The 15,310-nt window shown below is 48.3% G+C and overlaps 2 protein-coding genes and 1 non-coding gene across 3 annotated transcripts in view; all 3 read right to left on the bottom strand.

The window, feature by feature from the left end:
- Positions 1-15,310, bottom strand: part of LOC142046740 (uncharacterized) — a 437,635-nt gene that overhangs the window by 329,040 nt on the left and 93,285 nt on the right. The window lies entirely within an intron of this gene.
- LOC116830502 (uncharacterized) overlaps positions 1-15,310 on the bottom strand; it is a 373,443-nt gene that overhangs the window by 327,310 nt on the left and 30,823 nt on the right.
- On the bottom strand, positions 5,011-5,082 carry TRNAK-UUU (transfer RNA lysine (anticodon UUU)). The gene has a single exon. It is a non-coding gene; the product is annotated as a tRNA-Lys (tRNA).

Consider the following 15,310-nt stretch of genomic DNA (forward strand, 5'->3'; position numbering starts at 1 on the left):
TTATAAATCACAAACTTTAGGCCAGACGCCTTCAGCGCTGAGGATTGAAAAAGTATCCTGCATTGCTTTAGGAAAGTGGTGGTTTCTATTTAGTAATATTTGGCCGCTCACACTTGATGTGCCCTTTGTTATATAGATACCTGGCATTGGTTAGAAACTTGCCGCCATCAAATCTTCTCTCTTCTTCTTTGAGTGATTGCTCCTATCCATTCCACAATAGGTATGCCTGCTCGCCACATGCACCAGTGCTGAAAGTTTTTCCCCTAGCAGTGCTGGTATGGGAGAGCCCCTAGCAACCCCTCGAGTGCGGCCCATTTTGGCATTGGTATAAGTGAGGTGCTGCACGCTCCCCCACCCTCAGTTTCCTTCTTGTGCCAGTGTATGCTTCAGAACTCCTGAAGTTCATTAGTTAGTGGTACTTGTATGTTAAAAAAGTAGTTTATGCTATATAATTAGTCTTTATGTGCTCCCCGGCGTTCGGGGTGCTGCCCCATGTCTCTGTCTTTTAAGTGCTATCCACTCTCATATGCAGCCGATGCGTGTGTGTGATCCGCGTGTGGACTGTTTACTGCTTGTTCTTGGGTTGTGAAAATCCATTTCCGTGATAGCTGCTAAGATTGTCCAGGTTCCTTCAAACTCGGACCAAGACGGAACGGGACATTTGGCTCCGAGCCTTTTTATTGTGAGTCTATCCTAACACCCCAACACTGCTGCACTGCCTCTGGTCCGGCACTGAGCACCGCCAGCGATTGGTGCGTGGCGATCCTGGTGGTGCTTTCCGCCAGCAGCACCTCTCCCATCCATGCGGACACTTCCATTAAAGGCGAAGAAGAAGTTCTCTCCCCCGAGCTTGGAGCACAGCACTGGTGGAAGACTAGATCCATGCTGGGCAGCTTCTCAGTCCCCATCAGCCTCCCCGCCTCCAACTCAAGCTCTGGGGAGTAAGCCTGCGGCCCGCTCGAGCCGGCTCCCAGGACAATCATTGACCACTCTGGGTGCCCTCCATGCCTGGAGGCCCTGCAGGCAGCTTGAGACATTATGTCTCTAGATCTGGCCCCCCAGTCCAGCGGACAAGCCATCAGCTTGGATCCCGCAGTACGCCGCCTGGACAGTACTTGTTCACGATCTAGAAAGGTTTCCTGACGCTGTTCCCTCATTCAGTAGAACTGCCCCGTGGCTAAGTCCCTGCAGGCCCTCTCGTCGCCAACCCCCACGCGGACCGCTCTCAGTGGGCTGGGTTCCACACCCGCTCCATGTTGAGGGAATAGAGCACCTCGCGAGGAGAGTGTGCCCCTCTGAGACCGTGACAGCTGCACCCAGAGGTCATTCGTCTCCAGAAGCTACTGTAGACTTCGTGTTAATGGGCTTATGCCATTCCCGTTCTTCATCTCGCTCGAGTTTCCCCGCCACGGGCATTGCTCCTTGCAGCCCCACCGTTTGTTGATATTCACTGGGTTTTATCCTTTCACTGTTCTTTATTTGTGTTATCCATCCACTGGAGCCAGTCCGTGAGCTATAGCTCTTCTACTTGGTGATACTTCCTGTTCCTCCACGCTTGTGATCACTGTCTTGTTTGGTCAGCCCCATTCCTCCTTCTCACCTCTTATTTTCCCTTGTCCTCTGATTTAATTCTGGTGTGTTATCTGTTTTTTGGTTTAGCCTGGCTTTTCCTTTCTTTCATCAGTTCGTTTCAGTTCGATTGGTGCCAGTGATTTGTTCAGCTGACAGCCCACTCTGCCGGTTGCCACCTCTAAGCATGCGTGAGGTCGGCACCGGACAAATCTTTGTTGTAGCCTATGGTACCAATGGGAGCCCGGCATGGGTGCCCTAACTCTAGCCCCCCCACTGGTGTGTGTGGTCTTGCTTGTGGCTGGGCTTTCTCGGAGATTACCGGTTTTGGTCCTCGCCTTTTTCAATAGGCCTCCATGAATTTGGAGTAGCCTCACCCTTGCCCCAGCCTCTCTTTAGTGTTGGTGGTCAACCACTAGGACGAGGCAAAGGCACTAACCGCGATTCCTTATTCTTGCCTAAGATAAGAGGCTCGTAGGGCGATCGGACGGATCTTTAGTTAGAAAGTTTATTTGTCCTTATTTCCAACTGAAGAGTGGCAAAACCACCCAAGCCTACTGGTAGATACAAGTTTCAGTTTGGGGGTCTCTTGTTCCAAATTTGTAGGACTCCTCTCCAATGAGCTTAGACAAAACGGTTCAGGTCTCTGGTGGAGAGATATTGTGCTGCCACCGGGCTCAATCTGCAGGCACCCTTGGATGCTACAGATATGGCTTGCCCATAGGCCTATGGCCTCCTGTGTTGTCTAATGAGAAGAGCGTTATGACGCCATGTGTCATGAGTCTTCCAGCGCAGGCACAAGAACTCCTTACAGGACCTTCCGTTTAGGCAAACGTCCCGTTTGGAAACAGACCGACGCTGATGTTTACCGTTCTGAAGGATTTCCTTGTCACAACATTAAAAACCCTTGGCCTCTTTCTGGCCCCATGGCCTCTAGGTCCAAGTTCATACCGCAGCAGGCTCCCAACCCAGCCACCACTCTAGATTGTGTATCCTCCCTTATAAACAGTCAAAGGACTGTATAAAAATGCCTCGCAATTGGCTCTGTCCGCAGGCTGCGCCCCCAAACCTGGTGCCTCCAAGGGGCAAACAGGCGTGAAATGCCCTGGGGGACTTACAAGTTCATACCCAGGGATTCACTCGCGAGTAAAGCTCTCCCTTCTCCCTAACGGTGTGATGCTTTTCTCCCAGAGTGTTGCGGCTGAGCCTGTGCGAAGCCTATGTTGGTCCTCAAACACAGTCTCTCCCGTGGTACTAACATCCTTCACGTATTTACCTCTGGTTCCCTACTCCATTCTACCCACCCCTCCATCCACGTCTCTCGCTGTGGGCAACCACCTGCTCAGGAATACTCTTGCTCCGCAGGAGTAGCTTCGCCCTTGTCATGTAGAATGGGATGGTACCCCATGCTGAAGTTTCAATAATTGTGCAAGGAATTCTACCTACACTGCTATTATTTTCCTTATCCCAAAGGTTCATAAGGGGGATCTCACCCACTCTCACCCGAGCCTGAGTATCCAGTACATCTGTGTAAGCTTCACGTGATTTCACATGATACTCTTGTGTCCCATTACATTCCCCTCCGCTGGTCACTGGTGACTGGCACTGTGTCCCTTACCCAGTGTCCGGATCTCATCGACTTCTCTCCCTGTTGTCCGGAAGTATGCGGCGACGCGCAGGCGTCCTCCTATTCATCTAGCTGAGCGAAGCAACCACCCTCCCGTGGCCTGTCCCCTCCTCCCAGTATTCCAAAGTGTATGCTCTCGTGAGTGGCTTACCTCAGAACATTCGTGTGTGTGTTCAGACTTCCCCACCTCGACGACGGGTGGTCATGGGCACAGCTCCAGGGCAGTGCAGGTACGACTCATCTCTCCTGTCCAATCCACTACGGGCCTGTAATGGGATAGCCAAGATAGACACCAGTACCACGTTGTCCTGAGGCACACGATAGCAGCCTGACTATGCCAGCCAGACCGACTCCCTCCCACGACACTGGAACCCTAAAGGAGCTCAGCATCAGCCAACCAACTGTCCTAAACCCAAGCGGAAACCCTATTCGTTTCTTACACTATGGTTCTGGTCTCACTGAAGGTTATGCCAATTGTTTGCTCAGACCAGCATTAGGGAAAATCGTGCCCTGGGCAAAGCTTGTATTTTGGCACTTTCCATTGCCCCTAGATGATCCCCACTCCCCTTTACCGCTAGCTCTGCACCCCAACCCTTGCACCTCCTTCACCCCTAACTCCTGCCACTCCTGTGCCACTTTGCCCTTAACTCCCTGTGCCACCAGCCATTGCCCCTCTCCTGCAGCCCCTTCACATGGTTCCAGTGCTGGGGCCCTGCACTTGTTGTCCCTTTCCCTGGGCTTTGGCATCACTAGCCCCAGATTAGCGAGTAGGGTTCAGTGGTTCCCAAAATGTGGGCATGACTCCTAGGGGACACAGAGGAACATTCATGGGGGAAACTCAGGGCCTCAGTGAGCCAGCCCCATGAGGCAGCCATCAGCCTCACTCTGTCTCAGCTCTTCCCCAACCCACCCTCAGCCTGACCTTTGGCTCCCAGGTCACCCCCCCTACCTGTCTCCCCCCCTGCCCAGCAGCAACAGCCCCACTCCCAGCCCTGGTTCTTGACCGCGGCTTCCGAGGGTCCACACCATGCATAAGAGGCACAGTGTGGAATGTTTGGACCACTGGTTTAGGGTGACGTCTCAATCACTTCTACAAAGTCCATAAAGATCCTAAACCTACCTACCCCTCCATCAGGACCGACTGGTATGTTCTGCTGCCCTTCACGCCTCCTTTGTTGCACCTGAAAGGCTGGTGGTGGGCATTTCCCAACCTCATAACATGTTCTCAGTAATGCACACAGAGCAAAACTTCATAACTTCTCAACCAATGAGAGCACACACAATCCAACAAGATATTAATGTTCAACAGATCAAGATTTTTGAAATGATACCTCACAAGGCAGACTTTATACAAACCATGTCATCATTATATGAGAGTGGTGAATATGGGGCTTCAGCTGCTGCTTTGGCACGCCACACCTGGGCTTCCATTGCAATGGAGACGTACTCTTACAGTCCATTTCTCCTGGGATAAAGATGGCAGCAGGGCTGGCTTGGTCATCTGACTTGGCTCATGGATGTAAAAGAGGGGACTGAGTTTAAGCTGAAAAGAATCTTCATTTGGAGATCCAGCAGGAAAGGGGAAGGCAGCAGGTGATTCTAATTCCTTAGGAATATTCTGTGTGTGTGTGTGCGCGTTAGGGAAGGAACATGCTATATGCCCAGAGGCCTTTATTCCTCCAGGATGCAAGGACAGAGGGATGTCAGGAAGTTGCCCCTTCAAACCACACACAAAAAGGACTTCTGAGGAAAGGGAAAACATAGTATCAAAGAGACTCTAGAAAGAGAGTTTTAGATCTTTGTGAGTAGTTTATTGCCTGACCAGGGACTTGAACCAGGACCCTCAGATTAAAAATCTGATGCTCTGCCAACTGAGCTAGCCAGGCTCAAAGCAAAAAAGCAAGTTGGTGCAGAGGAGAAAAGAGTCAAGAAAACAAGAGCAGGAAACAATAGGGGAACCTGCTGCTCTCTCTGGCCGGATCTCTCTCTTGGTATTGTCTACTGTCAGAGGACAAAACACAGAGCTAGATAGACCTTTGGTCCAGCCCAGAATGGTTGCTCTTATGGTTTAAATTACACTCACAGGCACTGATAATAGAGTTACTGAAAGTTTGGGAGTTAAGAGCTGATAGGTCAGTGTTCCAGCCCATCACAGATGACCCTCTCCCTCTGGAACAGGGGCAGGTCTGGGCTCTCACACCAAATGGCTCATGGTGGCTGCCAGAATCTGTGGGCAGCTCATTTAGTTTCCACCAAGGACTGAGTCCTACTTCATGCACCGTGTGTGAGAATGAAGATTCTAAACCGCCCTTTGAAATAACGAATGCAGCAGGACGTGTTATTGTCCCTGCCCCAAAGCAGACAGACCAATGGAGAAATGCAATTGAGTCCATGGTAATACTCCACTGCCATTTTACCTGTTTCGCTTGCTAAACTTCCTCCCAACCTTGTGGGGTCCAGAGCCCAGTATTGAGCCTGATCCGAGATGTCTACACTGCAAGTTTACCACCCCACACCCCAAGCATGTCTACACTGCCATTAACACACCCAAGTCACTATTCTCAAACCCTGAGTCGGCTGATTGAGGCTTGTGGGGTTTGTGCTGCAGGGTTATAAAATTACAGTGTAGAAACTTGGGTTTGAGCGCAGCCTCCGAGACCCCATGAGGGGTGAGGGTCTCCGAGTCTGGGCTCCAGTCTGAGCCCCAGGAGTCCAAGTCAGAAGATCCAGGCCAGCCGGGCCACAGAGCTTTTATCACAGTATAGATGCCCTCTCAGAGTATGTCTACATCGCAATGTAAGTCCAAGGATAGTAGAAGTCATGTCAGCAGCCCCAACACATAAACATAAACCGCAAGGAAAAGACCCACCCCCCAAATAAGCTGGGCAGTGTCCTTCTCCCTACGGTTCGTAAGTCCAGCAACCAAAAGTCTTTTAACATGAGCCCCCCCACCGTCTGCACCTCACTCACAGCTGTTGTCCTTAGTCAGTGCAAGCCCAGAGGTGCCTCTGTAGAGTTCATCTGCCATCCTGGGTGGAAAAGGGGGAAAATAAGCAGGCACCGTACTCACTATGTTGTCTAGGGACTCACTCATCCCTCCACAGCCACCCTATCCTAAAGTTGGTCTAACACATAAATTTTAGTTTTGGGACCCAAGCCCTGGCCCACTTGGCTTTGGAACCCATGTCCCCTGCCCGGCAAGTGCTATTGAATTGAGGGTGAGTCCTTCAATCAGGGTCTGCCAAGCACAGTTGTTCTGCCCTTGATTCACACAGCAAGGATAACAACCCTTTATTTTACTCCTGCCCCACTAACAAGGAGACTGGGAATCCAACACCAGCCAAACATGATCATTTTGGCAAGCAACCCAACATATTTCCAACATTCTGTAAACTCCACATGCAGACTCATACACGAAACCTTGCAAGAAAATCTTCCTGAAGGAGTCTGAAGCACCTGCTGCTGGAGGGAAGGAGGGAGCCGTGGGTTGGGACTGAGGGGCACTGGAAATAGGAGGGGGCTATGGGTTGGGACAGAGGAGAAGGCTCTGGTTGGAAGTGAGGAGCAGCGAGCATAGGAGGGACTGAGGGCTGGGACTGGGACTGGGACTGGGAGTAGAGGGGACATGGGTTCGGGCTGAAGAGCGTTGTCATTTGGGGATCCAGCAGTTCGGGGAAGGCAGCAGGTGATTCTAATTCCTTAAGGATATTCGGGGTGTGTGTGTGTGTAGGTGCAAGGGAGGAATATGCTGTATGTCCAGAGGCTTTTATTCCTCCAGGCTGCAAGGATAGAGGGGATGTCAGGAAGTTGCCCCTTCAATCCCCCCACACACAAAGGCCCTTCTTAGGAAAGGCAAAGTCTTGAAGAGAAAAAGTAACGCCAAAGAGGACTTCAGAAAAACAGTTTAAGATATAGTGAGTAGTTTATAACCTGACCAGGGACCTGAACCCTGAGCCCTCAGGCTCACAGCAAAAAAGTGCAAGTCGTGCAGAGGAGAAACTAGTCAAAAAAAAAAAGAGAGACAGACAGAATAGGGGAAACTTGCTGCTTTCTCTCTCTTCCCTGGCCTGGCCTGGTAATAATGCTGGTTAAAAAAAGGGGAAAATATCAGCATCTATCAACCTTTCATAACTGTACAAGACTCAGCACAATACAGAGGTGTCCATCTGCAAGTGCCGAATGGTTGGATTGGCTCATGCAGCCTGTAGATGTCCAGGGCACACTGGGATATACAGCCAAGTGTTCATCACCATCATTATTTCAAAGGGATAATGATAATGGTAGCAAAGTTCACAATTGACTCAGCAGTTGCACACAAAGGTGCAAGTTTGGCAGTTACATTGGTTCAGGTTGGTCACCCCAGTCTAGATGGAGAAGTTACAACTTTTAAACCTGAAAGAGGGGCCAATTTCCCCATCATTTCCCACCTTTACATCCAAACACAATGACTTTCTGAATGAACCCTCCTCATTCAGATAGAAGATCTTGGGGTGGGTGTAGGAGTCACTGGGTAAAATTCTCTGGACTCTGTTCTGAATCAGGTCAGAGCAGAGGTACATAGTGATCTAGTCTGGCTGTAAAATTTATATATCAACATCAAATACGGTGTGAAATTAATCCTCAGAAATGACTGTTCTCCACCCAGACCCCAGCAAAGGGCTCTCCAAGGAAGAGGGAAGTTCAGGAAGGAAAGAAGGAAGATGTCCTCCTCTCCCTGGATGAACTGGGCTCTGTGCTTTGGACAGAAAGGAGGGGAAGGAAATGGCTACATGATGGCAGCAGAACCTAAGAAATGAAACACAACAGGCTTCTGAGCACGTTGCTTCTGAACAGTGAATGACCCTGACTCCTGTATCATGAAAAGCCAGATAGCCGTTTCTCTCTATGACCGGGAGAAAAGAGTTACAATAATTCCTGCCTGTTTACTTTTGAATTATTTTACATTACAAAGAAAATTGTAACAAAATTAGTCTGAAATTGAGCTGCCTGTTATTAAAAGCTGGCTCCCCATTTCAGTTCCAACCGCTCTGCTAGAAACACCCCCCAGGAAGAGGAAAAAGAGAAACCCCCACTTGGCACTGCCCTTGACTCCAAGCTGCTGTCCTGGGGTGTGGGTGGGGACTGATTGTTTGCTGCTGAGGAGGGAGCCAGTAGAGGCCTCTGGTGCTCTGCTCCCAGCATCTGCCCAGCCCAGGCTGTCCTCTGCCTCAGCTGCTGCTCCCAGCCTGCTCTAGAGTCAAACATGCCAGGCCCCCAGGGGAACAGAGGCTGGAACAGGGCAGCAGCCTGGGTTGGGCTGGGAAGATGCTGGGAATTCTCATTCCCTGAGAATGGCTCCCTTCTCACAGCAAACAAATCAATTCCACATCCCCTCCCAGAAAAACCGCCTGGAGTCAAGGGCAGCAGGGACGATTCCCCTCGTTCCACTGACAGAGAGAACCCAGGGTGTTTCTAGCAGAGTTATGGAAACGATGTGGGGAAACCAGCTCTTAATAACAGGTAGTTCAAGTAACTAAGTGTTTTTAACAATTTCTACACATTAAATAACCTTCAATCGTGTCCACCATCCATAAAATTGCTTCAGCCTTATAGGTTTCCTAAGTGTAAAACTAAACTCTCTTCAAATCCAAGGAGTGGAGATCAGTCGGTGTGAGAGTCATCCACATAAAAGACCATTTGTGGTACGTACTGGCCCCATCATGTGGCCGTCGCCTTTCCCTCCTCTCTGTTAAAAGTTTTGAGTTTTCACAGAAACCTTCTTCCCTCAGAGAGACCTGGAAACCAGGGTTGCCAGCCAGACAAACACCTTTAAGAAGAGGCATCATCTGTCAAAAAATGATCTCACACCTTCAGTTCAGTGACACCCTGAAATGTTACTTATCAGGGCAGAGCCAGAGGATTGAAAGCAGTTACATCAAATCCCTGTGTAGCTAGCAGGAATGAACACAAACACTCCCTCGTATCTGAAGTGTTGTTTAGTTTTACCTTTGGTAAACTACAAGACTAAAAGGAAAGGCAGTGGTGGTGCCAGATATAAAGAGTAAAACACAAAACAATCATCATAGTTATGCCCATAGTGACTGCAAAATATTTCTATATACTTCTCATTATCATCAGTGTATTATTTTCTCTGGTGTAGAGACATTGAAATTTGGCTCTTGATAAAATAATTAACTACCCCTGGTGAAGGTAATGGACTTGACGCCCACACAGGGGTCCTTACACAGCTTCTAGTACTGACAACAGTGGCCGTCTTACAGCCATAGCTTTTAATCAGGGCAATACATTGATATGAATTCCTGTAAAATCATTTCCCAGGCCGGGTCCTTCACTCACATTTCTTAGGGCATTGGGTCACCATGTGAATGTTTCATTTCCTGCCTCATTTTCACACAGAGACACAATTTCCTTTGCACAGATCCATGAACAGCAAAACTTCCCTGTGTCTCTTGTCTGAACCAGGGCATTCAATTCCATTGAAACCTTCTCTCCTGCAATGGCAACGGTCAGACAGAGGGGATGTGGCCACTTTCACCTCTGACAGGAGATATTGGCTCAGCTCTTTCTTTATGCTGCTGCTGTTAGTCCATGAAACATCAAGGGTGGAATTTAGGGCCGAGTTCACGCACCAGCCCCTGGAAATATTTCAGTACCCCAGAGAAATCCTGACCCCGGCTATTGGAATGATGTGCTGGAGATTTGAATAGGAACGGGACAGTCTGAATTGTCAGAGTGGGGAATGAACAACAATCTATAGCAATGTCGTTAGCCACAAACACACTCTAATCATGCTCCAACCAGAAGGGAAATGGGCAGAAACTCTTGCTGTTCTGCCATGGACACACTTACACTAATGCACAGCCATGAGTGTGCTGGGGAAGCTGGTCTGAGCCATTTGAAGTGACAATTCTGTGAGAACAGAATCATTGTGTAGTAAAACAGCTATACATCAAGTAGTTGTGCCTGAGTGGTTAAGGTGATGGGCTAGAAATCCATTGGGATCTCCCCACACAGGTTCAAATCCTGCCAACTACAGAAGCATTAGTGTGTTGTCATTGCTGTTGTCTTAGTGCCTGAGCATCCATGGAACCAAACTAGAGCCAGAGCTGGTCTCACTCTGAGGCTGCCTATACTTAAAATGCTGCTGTGACACTGCTATAGCACTGTGGAGAAGACAGTTGCTACAGTGAAAAGAGGGGTTTTCCATCCCTGTAATAGCTACATTGACAGAACAATCTTTCCTTCCATTTAGCACTGTCTATCCACGGCTTAGGTCAGTTTACTTATACTGGTTTGGGGTTTTTTCACACCCTGAAAGATGTACTTGTTAGAGGGTTTATCCCATCACCCTCCCATTCCCTGGTCCTTCTCGCATGACCAGAGAGCAGCAATACATGAAGTTCAAAGGTGCAAACAATTCAGTGTTTATTGGGGTAAACTTCCAGCAAGCAATGATTCCAATTTCCTTCCTCAGTATCCCCCTTCCTAGCTCTGACACCGCAGAGCCTTGCCTGTGTCCTATCCTAACATATTGTAACATGATTACCTTACCAATTATATCCCACCACCTTAATTGGTTTACACCCAACAAATTAATTATACAGCAGACTGAAACAATCACAGCATCAGACAGAGATTATACAGACAAGCAATAGGAAAGTGGGGACTACAGTGATAGAACAACAAAGAAATGAGGATTTCACACCCCAGCTATTGATAAATGAGTTGTTGCCAGACAGGATGCTATCATGGTAGCGGTTGTGTGTGCTGGTTGCTTAACTATCTGGCTACCAGGGCAGGATTTTGAGGTTCACCATTACTTTCTCAGAATGCCAGCAACCATCTTTTGTTCACTTAAAAAGTGAGCAGGGAGATTACAACACCTCAGAACTCAAAGAGCTCCAGGAAATGTGTAACTTCAGGTCTGGGTGGGTGTGTCTAAAAATCAGCTGTGCTGTAGAAGGTCTCTAGGAGTTGAAAGAGATGTGCTATCTCGACCTCCTTAAGGAGTTCATCAACTATTAATGAAAATTAGGGTTGATAAGTTACATTCTTTGTAGTGTTAAGATGGTGGACTGGTCTAAAGTGCTTGTTTTAAGACTCTTTTTTTCCCCCTGTCTCTTGGGTGTTCTGGTCTCTGCATAGAGACGTAGTTTCAAATCCCACTCCTGACATGACCATTCTCTTTTACCTGGAGAAAATGGCCTCACTTTAATCTCTTTGCAACAGTAGAACAGCATTTGCTTAGCTTTTCAATTCTAGTAGTTGTGAGAGAAGTTCCAAACCAGGGGGAAACAGTGTCTGTTCTATCGACCGATCAATTTTTGTCTTTCTTCATTCCAAGCCCTTTTCTCAGATACATCCATATTTCCCACGCTATTTTGTTTAGTGTTCTTTGGTTTTATGAAACTTTAGGATCATCACTGAATTGCCACACAACTGTACTTATGAAGTGAAGTGAAACATAATATTTTTTGGATACTCTTGCAGAAGAGATTTTCTTTCTGACCTGGAATTGAACAGTGGCTACCCGAGGGGGACAATGCTACTCCCTTTTCTTGACTCATCCAAAAACATAAGTTCTTGATGCCCTTTATTTCCCTGTTCTTCAAAGACAAAGCAGCTGGTTTAGCAGCTATTGAGAAAGCCCTTGAAAAGGGTCTCAAAATTGATAGCAACTGGTTTCTGTAGTGTAGTGGTTAGCACGTTTACTTTACGTGCAAAAGTTTCCCTGGTTCAAAGCCAGACAGAAACAGTGCTGCTTTCTCTCCCTTCGTCTTCTATCACTTCAAGCTGTTTTTCAACTACATCCATAGCTTCTATGCTTTCTTCCTCATTATTTTTTTCCTTTCATGAAACTTTAAATTCAAAAGAAGAGGCTTAGCCGGCATTTTGAGGGAAGGAACAGACCATCATTTGGGAGACTGCCAGCTACGTAACAAATCTGAGAGTAGAAGAATCCCAACCCTTTGTCCTGCATATTTAGCTCCCAGCCAGCAGTTTTCTCCTCACTTTTGTTTATGTTAGGCTAACTACAAACAGCCTCGTGTATCCTTTTCATGTCAGAGAAATCTATTCACTGATGATCACATTTCTGCTACTTTCCTGGCTAGGCAGGGTTGGGGTGTGAGGAATCTGAACACAATAATTGAAACTCTCTAAATCCTCCTTTTAACATACAACATCACATTCCCCTTTCTAAATAACATTTTCCCATAATATTTTTGAACACTCAACATCTTGTTTGTCTTCAAACGATGTCGTGGGAAGTCTGTGACTGACTAGCCAACTATAAAAGCAGTTTCTCCTCCCTGGTGTTCACACCTCAGCTGCTAGAAGAGGGTCTCATTCTCCCTGATTGAACTAACCGCCTTATCTTTAGAGTGATTTTTACCTGCATATTTATACCTGCCCCTGAAAATTTCCACTACATTCATCTGACGAAGTGGGGATTTACCCACGAAAGCTTATGCTCCAATATGTCTGTTACTCTGTAAGATGCCACAGGACTCTGTCTTTTTGAGGCAAGTTTAGCTGGCTTCGGATGGTGCTGACGATGGAGAAAAAAAGGCAGGAGTCAATGACAGATGAGACCACAGAAGGAGAAGGGGAATGGCAGCCCCACAGAAGACCCTGGGTGCTCAGATGCCCCAGATATTGCACCCTGGCCTGTCGTAGAGAGAGAAAAGACACAGAGGGACCCAGCCCCCCTACAGTGATCCCATGGACAAGAACCTGGTGGGGAGCAGGATGAAGGTTCCCTCTGGGCAAAGTGGAGCTGAAATCCCTCAGCGTCCTGTAATGGAATTTACATTTAAGTAATGGAAGCTTCAAACCCTGAACAGGTGTGGGCTGAGGTGCATCAGCAGAAGGTTGGGCTGGACATGGGCGGCAGGTTTGAATAATTTTTGGTGGTGCCCAGAATGGGACCAAGTCCTGCCCACCCCTCCCCCCCCTACACCTGCCTAAGGCTCTGGGAAAGAGTTTGGGTGTGGGAGGGAGAGGGATTGGGCTCTGGGAGAGAGATTGGGAGCAGGATCTGGACTCAGTCAGGGGGCTGGTGTGCAGAAGCGGGAGTGGGTCACAGGCTCTTAGAGAGACTTTGGGTGCTGGTGTGGGGTCTGGGCTGGGGCAGGGGGTTGGGGGTGCAGGAGAGAGTGAGGAGTGCAGCATTTACCTCAGGTATCTCCTGAAAGCAACCTTCAGCCCCCTCTGGCAGCAGCCCCTAAGCGGAGGGCTGGGGGCATCTCTGTGCACTGTTGCCCACAGACTCCCCCCACCCCCACAGCTCCCATTGCCACAGTTGACAGAGTTCGCACTTGGGGTGGGGGAAGTGCGTGGAGACCCACACCCCACTCCAGGGGCTGCAGGGACTGACCAGCTGTTTCCAGGAGTGGTGTGCCACATGGAGCGAGGGCGGACAGGAAAATGCCTTAGCCCCCTTGTGCTGCTGGTGGTGCTGGTGGGGGTCCCCAGGCCCTTTTAAATTGCCATGGGGTGGGAGGCAGGAACAGGGGGACACTCCCAAGGCCCTAACATTGCTTTGCACAATGATAAATCTTGGAACAGGATAGAAATGAAATGGCAGCAGAACCTAAGGAATTAAAAACCTTCGGATTCTTGTGTGTGCACTCTCCAAACGGAAATTGTAATTTGACTCGCTTTGTGTCTGCGGCCGGTAAAATATCAAAGGAAAATCATTCCAGTGATTGTGACCCTGGGTTTGAGGCTTTGGTCTTATTAAAATGTAACTAGCATGTTACACTAGTGTTTTTAAAGGTGGCTTCCCCAAGAAATCCCAAGTTGTTCTTCCCAGAGCTGGCTGATGGGGGCAGCAGAGGATTTCCCCAATCTGGGGGAATCTCTCTAGGCCCCACTGTTAGTTCTCCATCCTTTCTCCCCTAACGGCACACACTCCTCCCCTCCGCATTATCAATGTTTTGGGGTGACCCCTCCCTCCCTTTATGGGATACAGACTCTCTGTGACAGAAACTGACTGGGGCTCCTCCCTGCATGGCCCCAATGGGGAAGGAAAGAGACTAGGGGGATGGAGAGAAGATGGGCAGAAGGAGACAAATGGGGCTAAACCAGAATAGAGATTTTCTTCCTGTTAAAATGTACTGGAGTCTCATGGCTGAAAAGCCGCTTCTTGAATTAGATTTGATGTGCCAGCCTTTCAATTACCAGGCAAAGGTGTGAACCACTGAGACTGACAACTGCCTGCTTCCCAGCTTTGTCTAAGAAGCACCTGCAGTGGTGCAACTGGTTAGTGCAAAGGGGGCTACTGCTGGGGTTATGAATTCAAGCCTTATCTGGAGCACTGGTTTCTATTACTTGTGTAGTTTCCCCAGTTTGTTTTGCCCAATACACAGGGAAAGTGCTATACTAGGCAAAAGGTGAGTAAGTTCTAAAATGTGGCAGTGAGAGCACAGCTTGGAAACATCCCCCCTGTGCTGCCATTAGTTCCAGTAGATTGTTCACTGGCAACATGAACTGATTTCATTGCTGCTGTGAAAGCTGCCAGGAAAAGTCTCTGGTCAGCAGAGCATCCCTGGCTCCTTCCCTGCCCCAGTCACTGCTGTAGGAGGGTTCTATATACACTGAGCCTAAAGCTTTTCCAAACCTTCTTTGCACAGTTAGCAGCATGTTGGTCTCATACTCTGAAGGTCCTGAGTTCAAGCTGCAGAAAAATCTTGGGAGCAGGATCTGGACTCAGTCAGAGGGCTGGTGTGCAGGAGTGGGTCACAGGCTCCCTGTTTCAGGTTTTCTATAGGAAATCAGAGAAAAGAAACTAGAAGAGAGTGGTTTCTAGACACTCTAACACACGCACACAGAGACTTTTCTAAGGCATTATCTTTTCCTTCTCTATGGAGTTTGTATTCTTCATAGAGCAAAATAAAAACATGCAAGTCTAAGCCTAATACAGTATGAAACTCAATACAGATAAAATCTCATCCTCAGAGATCTTCCAATAAGCTTCTTTTGCAGAGTAGACTTATTTCTTGTCTGGGCCCAATCTTTTCACCTGGTATAGTCCTTGTTCCAGCTCAGGTGATAGCTAGGGGATGTCTCATGACTGCAGCCATGTTTGTTCAGTTCCACCCCCTTATACAG

Source organism: Chelonoidis abingdonii, chromosome 4 (assembly GCF_003597395.2).
Source record: "Chelonoidis abingdonii isolate Lonesome George chromosome 4, CheloAbing_2.0, whole genome shotgun sequence".
NCBI classification, from domain to species: Eukaryota; Metazoa; Chordata; order Testudines; family Testudinidae; genus Chelonoidis; species Chelonoidis abingdonii.